This window comes from Zootoca vivipara, chromosome 5 (assembly GCF_965207765.1).
Source record: "Zootoca vivipara chromosome 5, rZooViv2.hap1.1, whole genome shotgun sequence".
NCBI lineage: Eukaryota > Metazoa > Chordata > Lepidosauria > Squamata > Lacertidae > Zootoca > Zootoca vivipara.
The window spans coordinates 85,901,708-85,917,003 of record NC_142588.1 but is presented as its reverse complement, the minus strand read 5'-3'; the positions used below and the strand labels follow the sequence as shown (position 1 = coordinate 85,917,003).

The window sequence follows — 15,296 nt, the reverse complement described above, 5'->3', positions numbered from 1 at the left end:
TGGGAGTCATTTTGGACTCACAGCTGTCCATGGAGGCGCAGGTCAATTCTGTGTCCAGGGCAGCCGTCTATCAGCTCCATCTGGTACGCAGGCTGAGACCCTACCTGCCTGCAGACTGTCTAGCCAGAGTGGTGCATGCTCTAGTTATCTCCCGCTTGGACTACTGCAATGCGCTCTACGTGGGGCTACCTTTGAAGGTGACTCGGAAACTACAACTAATCCAAAATGCAGCAGCTAGACTGGTGACTGGGAGCGGCTGCCGAGACCACATAACACCGGTCTTGAAAGATCTACATTGGCTCCCAGTACGTTTCCGAGCACAATTCAAAGTGTTGGTGCTGACCTTTAAAGCCCTAAATGGCCTCTGTCCAGTATACTTGAAGGAGCGTCTCCACCTCCATCATTCTGCCCGGACACTGAGGTCCAGCATCGAGGGCCTTCTGGCGGTCCCCTCGTTGCGAGAAGCCAAGTTGCAGGGAACTAGGCAGAGGGCCTTCTTGGTGGTGGCGCCTGCCCTGTGGAACGCCCTCCCAACAGATGTCAAAGAGGAAAGCAACTACCAGACTTTTAGAAGACATCTGAAGGCAGCCCTGTTCAGGGAGGCTTTTAATTTTTAATAGATTGCTGTGTTTTATTTTTCTGTTGGAAGCCGCCCAGAGTGGCTGGGGAAACCCAGCCAGATGGGCGGGGTATAAACAAACAAACAAACAAACAAACAAATAAATAAATAAATTATTATTATTATTATTATTATTATTATTATTATTATTATTATTATTAGCTCTACCATTCAAAAGCTGTTTTAAAGCCTCTCCATTCTTGATTGGAATAGTGTTAGGCCACTAGCTGTATATCTCACACTGCATGCTTTCTGATATTGTTCTGTTTTGAATGTCTGGTTTTCACCTTCAGCTTCCTCCCTCTAATCGTCCTCAAGAGCCAACACTGGTTTTTGCCCAACCCAAACATTACTGTTCACATCAGAGAATGTAGTATCAGTAGGTGGCATTTGTATTCATGGCCACTCTCCTTTCCTGTCAAAATTTGCTTTGGAATAAATCCTGTCATGTACTGTGCTTGTGGTAGTGAAACCTCACCAGGAACAGCAGGTGCGTCAGCATGGAAGAAGCAGGGAGAGAAGAAAGCAAAAGATAGAGGAAGGGAGGAAGCCATTGATAGATCATGGGTAGGCAAACGAAGGCCCAGGGACCGGATCTGGCCCAATTGCCTTCTAAATCCAGCCCACGGATGGTCTGGGAATCAGCATGTTTTTACATGAGTAGAATGTGTCCTTTTTATTTTAAATGCATCTCTGGGTTATTTGTGGGGCATAGGAATTTGTTCATTCCCCCCCCCCAGGGGCGTACCCAGGATCAAAACTAGGGGGGTGGGCAAGCCATGGTCGTTCAGGTTGTGACATTTCAGCACGGAAAAGGCGAATGAAACCACAATTTTAAGAAAATTATATATAATTATAGCAGTGCTTTATTACAGTAGTTATTACAATTATTTGCTTGAAAAAATAATAATTTTGATTCTAGTTACATGTCTTATACTAATATCATTTTTCTTGGGTTTGGAGAAAACTTGTTCAAAACTTTCGTTTCAATCCAGTCCTGATTTTCCTTGAAGAATTTCCGATGGACGCTCATCAAACACAACCCAGTCAGTACGTCCTCTCCCATTGTACTTCTGAGCCAGGTCTTTACCCTTTAAATTTTAATTTTCTACAGAAATTACTTAACTTACCTTTTTGGAACCAGTTTCTTATATCCATTTAGGCAGCCTCGATGTCTTCTAAATGTAAATGTAAATGCTAGAGCCCGCTAGGGACCTCTCCCTCCCTTGAATCCCAATGGCTGGCTGACATAGATTCCTCTACCAGTTGCTAGGTGGCTCTAGATACTTATCAGTTTTTACACCATTTCAGTGTGGTAAACAACTGATTATTCGCCATCGCCCTACCTAATTTTGTTTCGTTTCATCACTTTATAACCATTTAATATTTATTTTGCTTCTGGGGGGCAGCTGCTCCCCCTGCCCCTCACTGGGTATGCCCATGCCCCCCCCAAATATAGTCCAGCCCCCCTGCAAGGTCTGAGGGACAGTGGACCGGCCCCCTGCTGAAAACATTTACTGTCATTGTATGGTTTAGGCCCAAGATGGCACTGGGCATACAATGGTACCTCTGGTTAGGAACTTAATTAGTTCCGGAGGTCCATTCTTAAGCTGAATCCGTTCTTATCCTGAGGCGTGCTTTCGCTAATGGGGCCTCCCGCTGTGGGCACGCCTCCGGCGGGCGATTTCTGTTTGCATCCCAGGGCAAAGTTCGCAACCAGGAGCAGCTACTTCTGGGTTAGCGGAGTTCGTAACCCAAAGCGTGCATAACCAGAGGTACCACTGTAGTTGAATCTGCATGGAGTCAGAGGCTTCGTGTTGCTGTTCCATTTCTTTAGGAGAGTGGCAAGAAAGCTATAGAGCAAAGCAGGAGAAGAATCCTTTGGGTCAGGGGTAGAGAACCACCAGGTTTCCCCCCCCCCCACAAAAGCATTTTTGTTCTGGCCTTTGACACAACCCCAGATTTTGCCAGCAGCGGCAAATGTGGCAGTGGGAAGGGTGAAAAAATGTATCATGAGCCATGGCATATTTCAGGGAGAGTATCTCTGATCTCTGAGCTTCTGGGGTGATCATTGGTGATTCGAGCTGGAAGGAACTGCCTCCTCTTGTCCCCATTCTGCCACAGTTCTTCCACCGGCCATGCCTTTCTCCATCCTCTAACTCTTTCATAACTGGGGAACATCAGGCCCAGGGGCCTCTCTGTCTGATCCTTAGGACTTTCCCCAGAGAGCACTGCTTTCCCCAGTTGTACCCCCTAGTAGCCCTGCTCCACACCCTCCTTGAGCTCTGATAATCCTTCTTGCCTACCCGAATGGGGTCTAGATTGGGGTGTGTGAGTGTGAAGATAGTAGCCTACTGCACAAAGGTAAATTTTACATTATCACGTCACTCACTTTTGACTCTGGCCCCACCAACCAGCAACATGTGCGCCCCCCACAGAAGATTGTGAAGAAGAGAGTGCAGCCCTTGAACTGGAGTAAATTCTCCATCCCCATTCTAGCTCATTGGAAATCTGTAACGGCTGCTTACAACTCCCTCCATCTCTCTGGATTGTTTTGATATATGCGCGCACCCTGCAAGGAAGCTCCCAGTCGGCCATGACATCTTACGACACATGCAGCCATCTTGGAAGGCTCCCGTCTCCCGAGGCTTTTGTGTGAAGCAGCCCTGACGTTAAATTTGGATTAGCCTGGTTTCTGAAAATATCTCTGGCAGATGCTGGTAGACCGGCAAGCCTCCCAGAGCTACGGATCCAGACAAATCCGGGCTCTGTTGTTTATTCCCTTTTCACAGTCTTCTGAGTTCTTGTGACATCACCCGTGGCACTGTTGCCAGGCAGCAGACAGTCCTCTGCTGCAAAGGAGGAGGGAGGCTGCGTTGAGATGGAGGCTGGGGGGGGGAGTGGAAAACGCTGAGCCAGAAATTCCTCCTCTCCACCTCAGGAAGCCTCGCGCGTCCTTCGTCTTCTAGTAACAGAGCAAGCCAGCCAGCCTCGCCCATCTCGAGGGAAAGGGAATGGCTTCAGGGTATTCTATGACAGAGCATCTGAGAATGATTTCTATTTCCCTGAAGTGATTGCCACAGGTCTGGTCCGGACAGGCCTGATTTCCCTCTCTGGGGCCAGTAAATCAAGCACCAGGGAATGTCTGTTTGGACTGACGAGAAGGAAAGAAATGTGGTTTTTCATTGGCCTTCCATGTCTGCTTTTGAAACGGGGAGCCATAGGCCACACATCATAAATCCTTTAGAATCCTGGAGTGGGAAAACTCAGGCTTGTTTTCACAGCCTCTTATCCTGAAGTAACGACTCCTGACAACATAGGGTTGGGGGAGAAATTCAATTCACTTCACAACGGAAGATGGACTTCCAAAATTCGCACTTCCCGAAACAAGATGTGATCCTAAGCACATTTCTACAAATTTCGCAGAACAGGTCTCCGGCCAATTAATGTGTAGAAAAATGCATACACTGAGGTTAACTGTGCATATAAATGAAGATATTTATGAAAATGGCATATAAATACGCATTATGTGGTGGGAAATTGCATGGAAAAATATGTATATGGGGAGAAATATGCACTAAAATGCAGATGAATTTTCACAAGGGATTTTCTTTAAACACACACATACACACACTACCACTATTTATTATTATTATTTTTAAAAACCCTATCCATATATGGAAATATGGAGAACAGAACTTAAAAATGGAAAATGGAGAAACGGAGAAGTAAAATAAGGCCACTTCTCTGCTGTGAATTCAGTCTTTCCCTGGCAAAAGAAGTTGATTTTGACACCTCTCTTTCATCTTGGGATAAGCACTGAAGTCACAGCAGAGTTTTTATTATTATTAATACAGTGGTACCTCAGTTTATGACGATGATCCATTCTGGGGAGCCGGTCGCTTCCCGAGTTCGTCGCTCGCCGAAGGTACGCTTCTGCGTGTGTGCAAAGAACCCAGGTGTAAATACTTCCGGGTCCGCAACAGTCACTCTCTGAGTTTGCCGTAAACAGAAGCAGTCGCAAACTGAGGTTCCACTGTAATACGATGATGAAGATGAGGAGAAGAACCACAGCCACTGCAACCTTCTAACATATATTTATATATAATCCTTCTTCCTGTGCCTTTGCCTGCCGCCATAGCAGCCAGATGCACAGTGAAGGAAGAAGTGGGAGGAGGGAATCAGAAGATGAATTTGAGGTAGAGTAAGTCCACAACGGTTTGGCATAGACATGCGGCATGGATCTGATGACCGAGCAACCCAAGTGCTGGTTGATGCACCATCATACCAGTAGGGGGCTGTCATACCAGTAGGGTTACAATGGCACAGGCCATTTTCTGTGAACCCTTACAGGCAATCTGGTAGGGAGCCCTATGGCCCATCAGTCTCCAACTGGGCATCTAGACAGCCAATAGCACCTTCCCAGTTGTCAGTGTTTATACCACATTTTTAAAGATTTGCCTTGAGACAGTCTTTAAATCTCTTTTGTTGACCACCAGCATTACGCTTTCCATTTTTAAGTTCGGAATAGAGTAGTTGCTTTGGAAGACGATCATTAGGCATCCACACAACATGACCAGTCCAACGAAGTTGATGTTGAAGAATCATTGCTTCAACACTGCTGATCTTTGCTTCTTTGTCTAGCTCTTTCCCTTTGACCTTACCGCCTTGGGTGACCCTGCTGGGAGTACGAGATTCCCAACGGCTTCACTCACAAGGGTCATAGGAACATGCAAGCCCACTCACCACGACAAGGTGATGATCCAAAGAGTGAGACTGATTACATAACCCTCTCCTGAAGGGAATTATTTTTTTTTTAAAAAAAAAACACCATAAGTTCTTTTCTAAGTATTTGAATTCACAATTAAAAATGCCTGCCACAAATCCCAAAAGCCATAGCTATCAACAAGGATACTGTGTGTGTGTGTGTGTGCAGTCTGAGTATAGAAAAAGCACGGTCTTTCCCTGGAGATCAAGGAGAGAAGCTGTGCAATGTGAACAAGTCATTCTGGCCTATTTAAGAGGCCCCATACATTGGAGAGAGTTCCCTTTGCGGAATATACATGGTGCATTCTCGAACACGCAGGTGCCTTGGCCCACTGTTCACCGCTCCCGATCTATGTGCCTATGAGCTTCTTGTTGACAGATGGAATGGGCCTCAAAGGGCTTCTCGGCAGCAAGGTTTTCTGTTTTAAGCAGGCCTTGTTTCTAATAACTTAACTGTACACTATTGGCCCCCCGCTTCCCTTGCTCCCTCGGCAACAAGCCAAGGCATGCTGAAAGGTGTATTTTTCATGCCCCATCTAGTTTTTAAGTGAAACCCACACAAGTCAGGCTAGGAATGCAGAAATGGCATTTTTATGGGTTTCCCTTCACTCGATCTAGTTTGTGTCCTTTTCTCCTGTGTTGGCCAGCAAGTCCATTCTTCCCCATTTCTTTTTAGGCTTTTAAGGAAAATCCCCATGCTTTGAATGTGGTTTTTTTTTAAAAAAATGAAATACAAGGTGGTCCAAGGACTGCACCCTTCCTTCTTTTGGAGCATTCCTTCTGCCCTTCCTTTGCCTTCTTCCTTGTAGGCCTTATTCAAAAAATATACCACCATGTGGGCAGTGTTGGTGTCAGTGGATGAAGCAAGACACATTCTTGTTCCTGCTTGCCGACATGCACCGTAGAGCAGTTTTACAAACCATTGTCTGACCCAGCCCATAGTCATGCTACAGTGTGTTGGAATCCTGGGAATCAACTTTTACACATTGGGCTGCTTCCCAAGGCAACAGAGACAGATACAAGTTGAATCTTGTGACTTGTACACACCCCTAACTTTTATCTATTATAGAGGATAATAATGCTTCCTAAAGTGAAAAGAAGATATATGACGTGTCTGTGTTGTAACATGATTTGACACGCAAACTGCTTGGAGGAGTTATATATGTATATATAAAATCAAGAGGTATACCACTTTAGTTAAGTATATAAATAAATACTTCTTTTTAAAAAAACAGCGGAAGTATGAAACAACAAGTTTTGCAAGGAATTTGGAAGTCGATCCCAAGGACCAGTCCATTAGCTTCTGAAAGGAAGGGGTTAAGGAATTACATTACCTCCAGTACCCTTGGCAAACAGGAGCCAGTCCTGGTGCAATGAGAATAAAATGTAATTGGAACCTTTGGCTCCTGATAAAAAGAAATATAGCCTAAAATTTAATTAAATTGAGAAGTAGCTGGTTAATCAGTGAGAATGCTAATGGTCTGATTAAAAAGAAATGCACAAGAGGAAAACGGGAGCCTCGTTTGGTGGTTTGGCAGAAGAGCAGGTTTGGGAATCAGGTTTGGGAAGCGGGCTCTGGATTTTTGTTTCCCCATATCTAAGTGTGGAAGAAGACACCAGAAGGGAAATAGAGGTGTTCCAAGCCCACTGAAACTTGGAGATACTTTAGCTGAGAAAATTAGTGGAGATAAAGCAGCAATTTAACTTTACCCCCAAATGAACCCGATGGTGATATTTTTTCGTTTGGAACTGGGCTTCAAAACCCCAACCAAAGCAAGCCCGGCTGTGTGGAGGGGAGCCATTCCATCCCACAAAAATCCCACTGTTAAATGCTCCCCACCTGGATTCCTCTGATCTTGATGGACACAACATTCCTCCTACCAATTATTTGCATGAAGAGGTTCGTACAGGCGAGTACTTGGGGTTTCATGGAAGCACTCAACAGCGGTTGGTCCAAGAACTTTTGTTGCATGAGGCAATGGACAAAATGTTGCCCCAATCCATGAACAAAAGCCCAAACAGATCCTACTTCAATGCTGGTGAGAGGACAGAACCCTCTACCACAGCTGAGAGCAGCTGGCTAGCTTAGGGAGTGCAGGGCACACACAACTCTGTCCTCCAACACCTTGCTGCTTCTCCCTAGTATCAGCTCTCCGAGGGAGTGGCCTCACTCTGCCAAATGACCAGCCCAGCTCTGGTACAGTGGTACCTCTACTTACGAATAACTCTACTTATGAATGTTTCTACTTACGAACGGAGCTCCGTCCGCCATCTTGGCTGCAGTTTAGATAGGATTTTTTCTACTTACGAATTTTTAGATAGGGTTGCTTCGACTTACGAATTTTTTCTCCCAATGCATTCCTATGGGATCCGACTTACAAATTTTTTCGAGTTACGAATGTGCGTTCGGAACACATTAAATTCGTAAGTAGAGGTACCACTGTAAATGCATACCGCTCAACTGTCCCTATTTGAGCGGGACATCCTGGAATTACAGAAGCCATTCTGGCTTCTGATTGGATCTTGGAATGTCCCATTTTTTGGTCCAGTGCTCTGACACAAATCAGTTGGCTCATGCTTGAGTGCCAGACCAAAAGATGTTCGTTGGGGGGGGGGTCTCATGGTCTCGCACAAATCAGCTGGCTCACACTAGAGTGCCCAACCAAAATAATGCTCAGTGTTTCTTCTCATGGTATCATGTGAGTCACCTGGAGGAGGAGGAGGAGGAGGAGGAGGAGGAGGAGAGTTGAGTTTGGATTTGATATCCCGCTTTATCACTACCTGAAGGAGACTCAAAGCAGCTAACATTCTCCTTTCCCTTCCTCCCCCACAACAAACACTCTGTTCGATGAGTGGGGCTGAGAGACTTCAAAGAAGTGTGACCAGCCCAAGGTCACCCAGCAGCTGCATGTGCAGGAGCAGAGACGCAAACCCGGTTCACCAGATTACGAGTCTACCGCTCTTAACCACTACACCACACTGACTCAGGAGAGCTCAGGAGCCAAAAATGAGCATCCCGCTTTTGATCAGCTGGAAGGTATGTGACTAGTCAAGCTAACTGCCTGCATCTTCATGCTGACTGCTGAGGAGAGGGATCCCGTTCATCTGTGATCAGCATGTAAATGCCAGGTACTATTTACCAGTATTAAAAAAACTGCCCACTATTAATTTTGTGGGCTGGCTTTATGAGGGCGAGGTTCCATATCCTTTCATATAACTGGGGAAGTGTTGTAGCTCTGTGGTAGAGCATCTGCTTTGCATGCAGGCAGTCCTGAGTTCAATCCCCAGGAAGGGCTGGCAGAGAACTTCTGCCTGAAATCCAGAGAGTCGCTGCCAGTCAGTGTAGACAATACTAACTTAAATGGACCAAAGCTCTGACTACAGTATAAGGCATCTTCCTCCACTGAGAAACAGTCAATGAATTCATATTTTCCTGGCGCTTAAGACAGGTGCAGCCTAGCTGCTCATAGACAGCATGCGATCACGTCTTTATAAGAACAACCGCCATCGTTGTCAGAAATGTCAGTTTTAATTTATAATAAAATGGTAAAAGAAGAGGCAGGACAGGGAGTTAGCAAACAACAATAAATAGGTATGAGCAAAATGCACGAAGCGTGCAATTTTCGCACATCCCCACCCCCACTCAGGTCCTCGCTTGTAATCTATATTATATCTACAACGCCACACTTAGAAATAAATCTTTTACAGTCTCGTTCCCTTAAACACAAGCACCCGCCCAGAGTGCTTGCAGAAAGTGTAGGTTATAAACCTACGTAAATAAATCAAAGAAGACATAAAGCAAGGCTGAAGGCAAAATTGGAAAATCAATTTGGCATATTTTGTTGCAAACCAGGAAGAAGCAAAAAAAGAAAAAGAAAAAGGTCCAGAGAAATAGGCTCTTAAAGTTTAAATAAACACCAAGCGACAGAAACCGTTGCAGCTTCCCATCCCCCACCCTGTATATACAAAAAGTACATTTCCTTTTGATTAAGCTACAGCCTGGAGCATTTTCCGTGGCAAACTGCCAGCAGGAACCTTAAGGTAATCCTTATTATTTTTAAGGTGGAACTGTTTACGCTGTGCTTCCACAGCTCTTTTAACACAGCTGTAAATACATGCAGCTCTGCCCCTTGTTAGTGTTCCAGGGCTGCTTTCTTATTTATTTATTTTTATTTATTTATTTGTGGTGTCTATTTTTCAAGGCGGATGCAATCTGATATGCACAAGCAGGTGAAGGGGGAATGCAAGGGAATGGAAAGTGGACCCTGATCTCTGTTGCCCATAATGCCCTAAAATGAAATCGGGCTAACCCCACCCCACGCACCACCCTTTGGAATGTTATAGGTCATAACCACACCCTCCCTTTAAAGTGTTCTTAGGCCACATTTGCACCATGCGCTTAGAGCATTGTGAAACCACTTTGAACAGTCATGGCTTCCCCCTGAGAATTCTGGGAGCTGTAGTTTGTGACAGGTGCTGAGGCTTTTTTGAGAGACTCCTATTCTCCCCATGGAGCTACAACTATCAGAGTTCCCTTTGAAAATATGTTGATTGTTAAACCGTTCTGGGCAATGTATTGGGTTAATATATGTGAAGGGGTGAAGGGGCGATATTCTGCCACACCTTGTGGCATGAAATCTGGTACCCAAACAAGTCTAGAACATGAGCCTTGAACCACTACGTTGCTGCTCTAGGGGAGAGCTGGGGCCATTAATGTGGCCAGGCCAGCTCTCGAAATGCATAAAATAAACACTACATGGACCATGGGATGAAAAATTTATATTGTACCAATATAAAAATTTGGTACAAAGCAAAATCAATTAGGCACTAAATAGAACTTAGAAAAGTGGCATGAAGGTTGCAGAAGGTGGTAGAAAGAGATCTCTGTTTGTTAGAGCAGTGGTTCCCAACAGGTGGTCCGGGGACCCTCAGGGGTCCGCGAGCTATGCCAGAGGGGTCCGCAAGATGCTATTAGAATAAAAAATATATTAAATATATTTCGTATGATAACAGATTTTTTGTTTTGGCCGCTTCCTGCATGAGCAGAGTCTAGCGCAAAACTAGAATTAGATAGAGGCAGTAGTTCTGCTGTATGCCGTTAGGTGGCGCTTTACAAACACTACTGTTTTGCAAAGAGGCAGCGGGCGCATTCTAAACGCTCACCTCCCCAAGATGCTTTGCGCGCGTCGGCTTCATTTGTGCGCTACTGCGCAGGTACCCTGTCTTCTCCATTCCCCTCCCTCCTCCCTGGCGCGCGCTGCCTCTTTGCAAAACAGTAGTTTTTGTAAACAAAGCATTGTTTTTCGCGGAAGCTACAGTTCGCGTAGTTAAAAATGGACCGTTGGTTAAAAAGTGGTTCGTTAAAATGACAAAGGCCTACAGATGAAGAGGAAGAACTGTAAAAAACGTATAAATGTAAAATATAAAAAGACTCTTAATTTGGCTCTCACTTTTTAATTTTAGGATTAGGAATTAATGGGGGTCCTTGTCACAATAGCGGCTCGATGAGGGGTCCTCGAGAAAATTTTGTTGGGAACCCGTGTGTTTGAGCATACAGGTAAAACTCAGAAAATTAGAATATCGTCAAAAAGTGCATTTATTTCAGTAATGCAACTTATTATTTTTAATTTTTCTTTTAATTTTTACAAATTCTTTCTTTTGGAAATTTCACAGTAATAAAACAAATAGTTACAATAATACCAAAAAAAACACACCATTGCTATTACATTTCATTAATTACATTCCATTTATAATTGACCCGCCTAACGACAAAAAATTACAATTACAACAAATAAAGGCTTGGCATATCTTGCTTTGCATGTCATGCATCTATCTCATATATTGGTTTCACCTTTTAAGTTGCATTACTGAAATAAATGCACTTTTCGACAATATTCCAATTTTCCCGAGTTTCACCTGTACATACATATATAATTTTGTTTGCATGCTGCCTTTCCACAGTAGAAACCATGCTCATGAAAAAATGCATAACTACAACATAACAAAGGAAGTCATTAACAATAAATAAAATGTTAAAAAATACACAAGCTGAACAATTTCCACATAAATCACAACAAGATCTAAAGTAAAGACACAAAAAATCGAACACCATCAACAACAGAACGCCACAACAAAATCCCCCCCCCAAAAAAATCCCAGCCCAAGAGTCTGTTCAGCAGCCTCTGCTTTTGTAGCTGGAGTCAGTCCGGGTCCCCCCCCCCCCCATGCCAGATGGAAAAGGCTTGTGAGGCAGGGAGCAGGTCTTCCAGGACTCACAGCAAAGAAGTTAGAAAGAACAGGCTTTGCAAATAGAGTCATTGTTTCTACTTATGGGCTTTGAAATGTAAATAATTTAGCACTCCACTCGGCAGAGGAGGATCTGGCTATTTTTGGTCTCTTCCAAACAAAGGCATCTGTGTGCCTGAAAACATATGTCTCAGCAGCAACATGACAAAAATCTGCTCTGGGGCCATTTTGAGTTACACAACAGGGTGTTGTTTTGCAAAAGACGACAGTCCACAATAACATTGCTGCAAAGACAGGCAATGAGGTTGCGTATTGTTAATGTGTCGTTCTGCAGGGCAGAATGGGCACTAGCAGTGGTCCAGGTTGGGCACCACCCTAGAGTCAGACGGGCCCCTCAATGGGGCCCAGATGTGCCACCATGCACCACCCTCCATGCCGAACCCCTTAGATTGATAGGTTGGGACACTGCATCTTTGGCAGGTGGGAGGTCACCCCCATGGATGGGAGGCGAGCTTGAGTACCATTCAAAAGGGGCATTGCAGCCTGCCCACTGTGAAAAGGGAAAGAATACAAAATGGCCTTGCAGCAAGATTTCAGGCAGAAGAAGTCTTTCCCAATCGTACCTGGAGATGCCATGGATTGAACCTCGAGCTTTTTGCATGCAAACCATGTGCTGTATTCTCTGTTACCCGATCCTAGGTGGAGGCACAGCTTAACATGCCAACAGCAAAAGCCATTGCCCTACATCAGATCCCCAAAGGGGCAGCCAGGCCCATCCTTAACCCCAAATAAATAAATAAATTATTCAGCTAAGTCCCTGCCTCTCTTTCCAAGTGGCAGGCTCATAACCCATTTTCTTTCCTTTTCTAACACACAGCAATTGATTGCATCAGCTTTAGCTGAGAAGAGGCAAGAAAGTTTATTTATAAGAGCCGGTTCTGAGAAAACCAACAGTTCTATATCACACGGGCATGTGATCAAGAGATGTTCTGCAGGTAATCACTTGCAGGGAGAGGGGAGGAGCAAAAGACAGGCACATTAGAGAGACTGGAGATTGATGAATCCCAACAACATGAATGGGTCTTCAGGTTAGAACAGAAGTTCTAGAGAATTATTACTATGTGCCTCTTCCAGTGTGGGTGCCATCGCTGCCGCAGCTCCAAGATAGGCAAGTTTATGAAACCAGGGAAAGTAGTCCTTGTCCTTGCTGGGCTTTACTCCAGACACAAAGCTGTTATTGTTAAGAATATTGATGATGGCACCTCTGACCGCCCCTACCGCCCCTACAGCTCTGGTGGCTGGCATCGATTGCTACCCACGCAAAGTGACAGCAAGCATGGGCAAGAAGAAGATTGCCAAGCATTCCAAGATAAAGTCCTTTGTGAAGGTCTACAATTACAACCACTTGATGCCTACCAGTACTCCGTTAATATTCCCCTTGACAAGACCTTTGTCAACAAGGATGTCTTTAGGGACCCTGCGCTGAAACGTAAAGCACGGCGGGAGGCCAAAGTGAAATTTGAGGAGAGATACAAGACAGGCAGTGAGAGATTTTACTTTCTTGGGCTCCTTGATCACTGCAGATGGTGACAGCAGTCACGAAATTAAAAGACGCCTGCTTCTTGGGAGAAAAGCAATGACAAACCTAGGCAACATCTTAAAAAGCAGAGACATCACCTTGCCTACAAAGGTCCGTATAGTTAAAGCTATGGTTTTCCCAGTAGTGATGTATGGAAGTGAGAGCTGGACCATAAAGAAGGCTGATCGCCGAAGAATTGATGCTTTTGAATTGTGGTGCTGGAGAAGACTCTTGAGAGTCCCATGGACTGCAAGAAGATCAAACCTATCAATTCTTAAGGAAATCAGCCCTGAGTGCTCACTGGAAGGACAGATCGTGAAGCTGAGGCTCCAATACTTTGGCCACCTCATGAGAAGAGAAGAATCCTTGGAAAAGACCCTGATGTTGGGAAAGATTGAGGGCACTAGGAGAAGGGGACGACAGAGGACGAGATGGTTGGACAGTGTTCTCAAAGCTACGAACCTGAGTTTGACCAAACTGCAGGAGGCAGTGGAAGACAGGAGTGCCTGGCGTGCTATGGTCCATGGGGTCACGAAGAGTCTGACACGACTAAACGACTAAACAACAACAACAACAAGACAGGCAAAAACAAGTGGTTTTTCCAGAAGCTCAGATTCTGAGTGGCATGCATTTGCATCAATAAATATTTTTGAAAGCCAAAAGAAAAAAGAAAAATTATTACTATGTGGCCTAGGGACTAACAACTAGTGTGTGTGTGTGTGTGTGTGTGTGTGTAATTAAATTTTCCATTTTAACATTCCAATCAAATCACATCATGTATTCCAAATTATACAAATTATTCAATAATTAAACAATCCAAATATTATATTATACCAAATTATAAATTATACATTTTTCGGGGAGACTTCACCATGCTCTGAGGTTGGAGGGGATCTGATCATCTCATACTTCTACTGCTTCTCATGTTCATTTCCGATGGTTCCCATAAGTCATATGTCATTCTGATGTTAATCCTCATTATTTTCCACAGCCTCTGAGTTCTTCCAACAAGCGAGATAAATAAAACAATATATTTCTGTGTGGTTTTAGGTCCAGGATTCCCCTGTATAAGTTCGCAGCGTCTTTGGTTTTTCTGCCAAATCAGTCCAAGAATCCTCCCATTACATGCAGATCCAGGTGTCCATTCCATTCCATCCGCCCCATACTTTCCCCAAACCAGTTGTCATTCAAGCATTAGCCTTTCCAGGGAAGCTTTTTAATTAAAAATTCAAACATAGTATATTGAAGACTCACCTTCCCCTATGACTGTACACTCTGACAACAAACTGGTCTGTGCTTTCGTCCATAATGGCGGCCAATTGAAACTGCATCATAAATCCCAGGCAGTCATCCAGAGTTCTTTGGCGTCTCTTTAGCTGTTAATGAGATGTTGTTTCTATGCCAATATCGTAAATCAAACCAGGAAATCTTTTTCCAACAAGCCAAAAGTCAAAATCCTTAATTTTCTGTTTAAAATAATTGTTGTCTCCACACAGTTGATGATTATTAGACCCATATTATATCAATAAATACCATTTTTTTCAAAAAATAATAATCCTTCCAGTAGCACCTTGTTGTTGTTTAGTCGTTTATTCATGTCCGACTCTTCGTGACCCCATGGACCATAGCACGCCAGACACTCCTGTCTTGCACTGCCTCCCGCAGTTTGGTCAAACTCAGGTTCGTAGCTTCGAGAACACTGTCCAACCATCTCGTCCTCTGTCGTCCCCTTCTCCTAGTGCCCTCAATCTTTCCCAACATCAGGGTCTTTTCCAAGGATTATTCTCTTCTCATGAGGTAGCCAGTATTGGAGTCTCAGCTTCTGGATCTGTCCTTCCAGTGAGCACTCAGGGCTGATTTCCTTAAGAATGGATAGGTTTGATCTTGCAGTCCATGGGACTCTCAGTAGCACCGTAGAGTAGCACCTTAGAGACCAACTAAGTTTGTCATTGGTATGAGCTTTCGTGTGCATGCACACTTCTTCAGATGCACACGAGAGCTCATACCAATGACAAACTCAGTTGGTTTCTAAGGTGCTACTGGAAGGAATTTTTTTATTTTGCTTCGATTATGGCAGACCAACAC

General features: G+C 44.4%; 1 long non-coding RNA gene across 1 annotated transcript; it reads left to right on the top strand.

Annotated features, from left to right (window-relative positions):
* Window positions 1–8,168: 8,168 nt before the first annotated feature.
* Window positions 8,169–13,886, top strand: LOC148685764 (uncharacterized). Its single transcript, XR_015949902.1, has 2 exons — window positions 8,169–8,423; window positions 12,510–13,886. It is a non-coding gene; the product is annotated as an uncharacterized LOC148685764 (long non-coding RNA).
* Window positions 13,887–15,296: the final 1,410 nt, after the last annotated feature.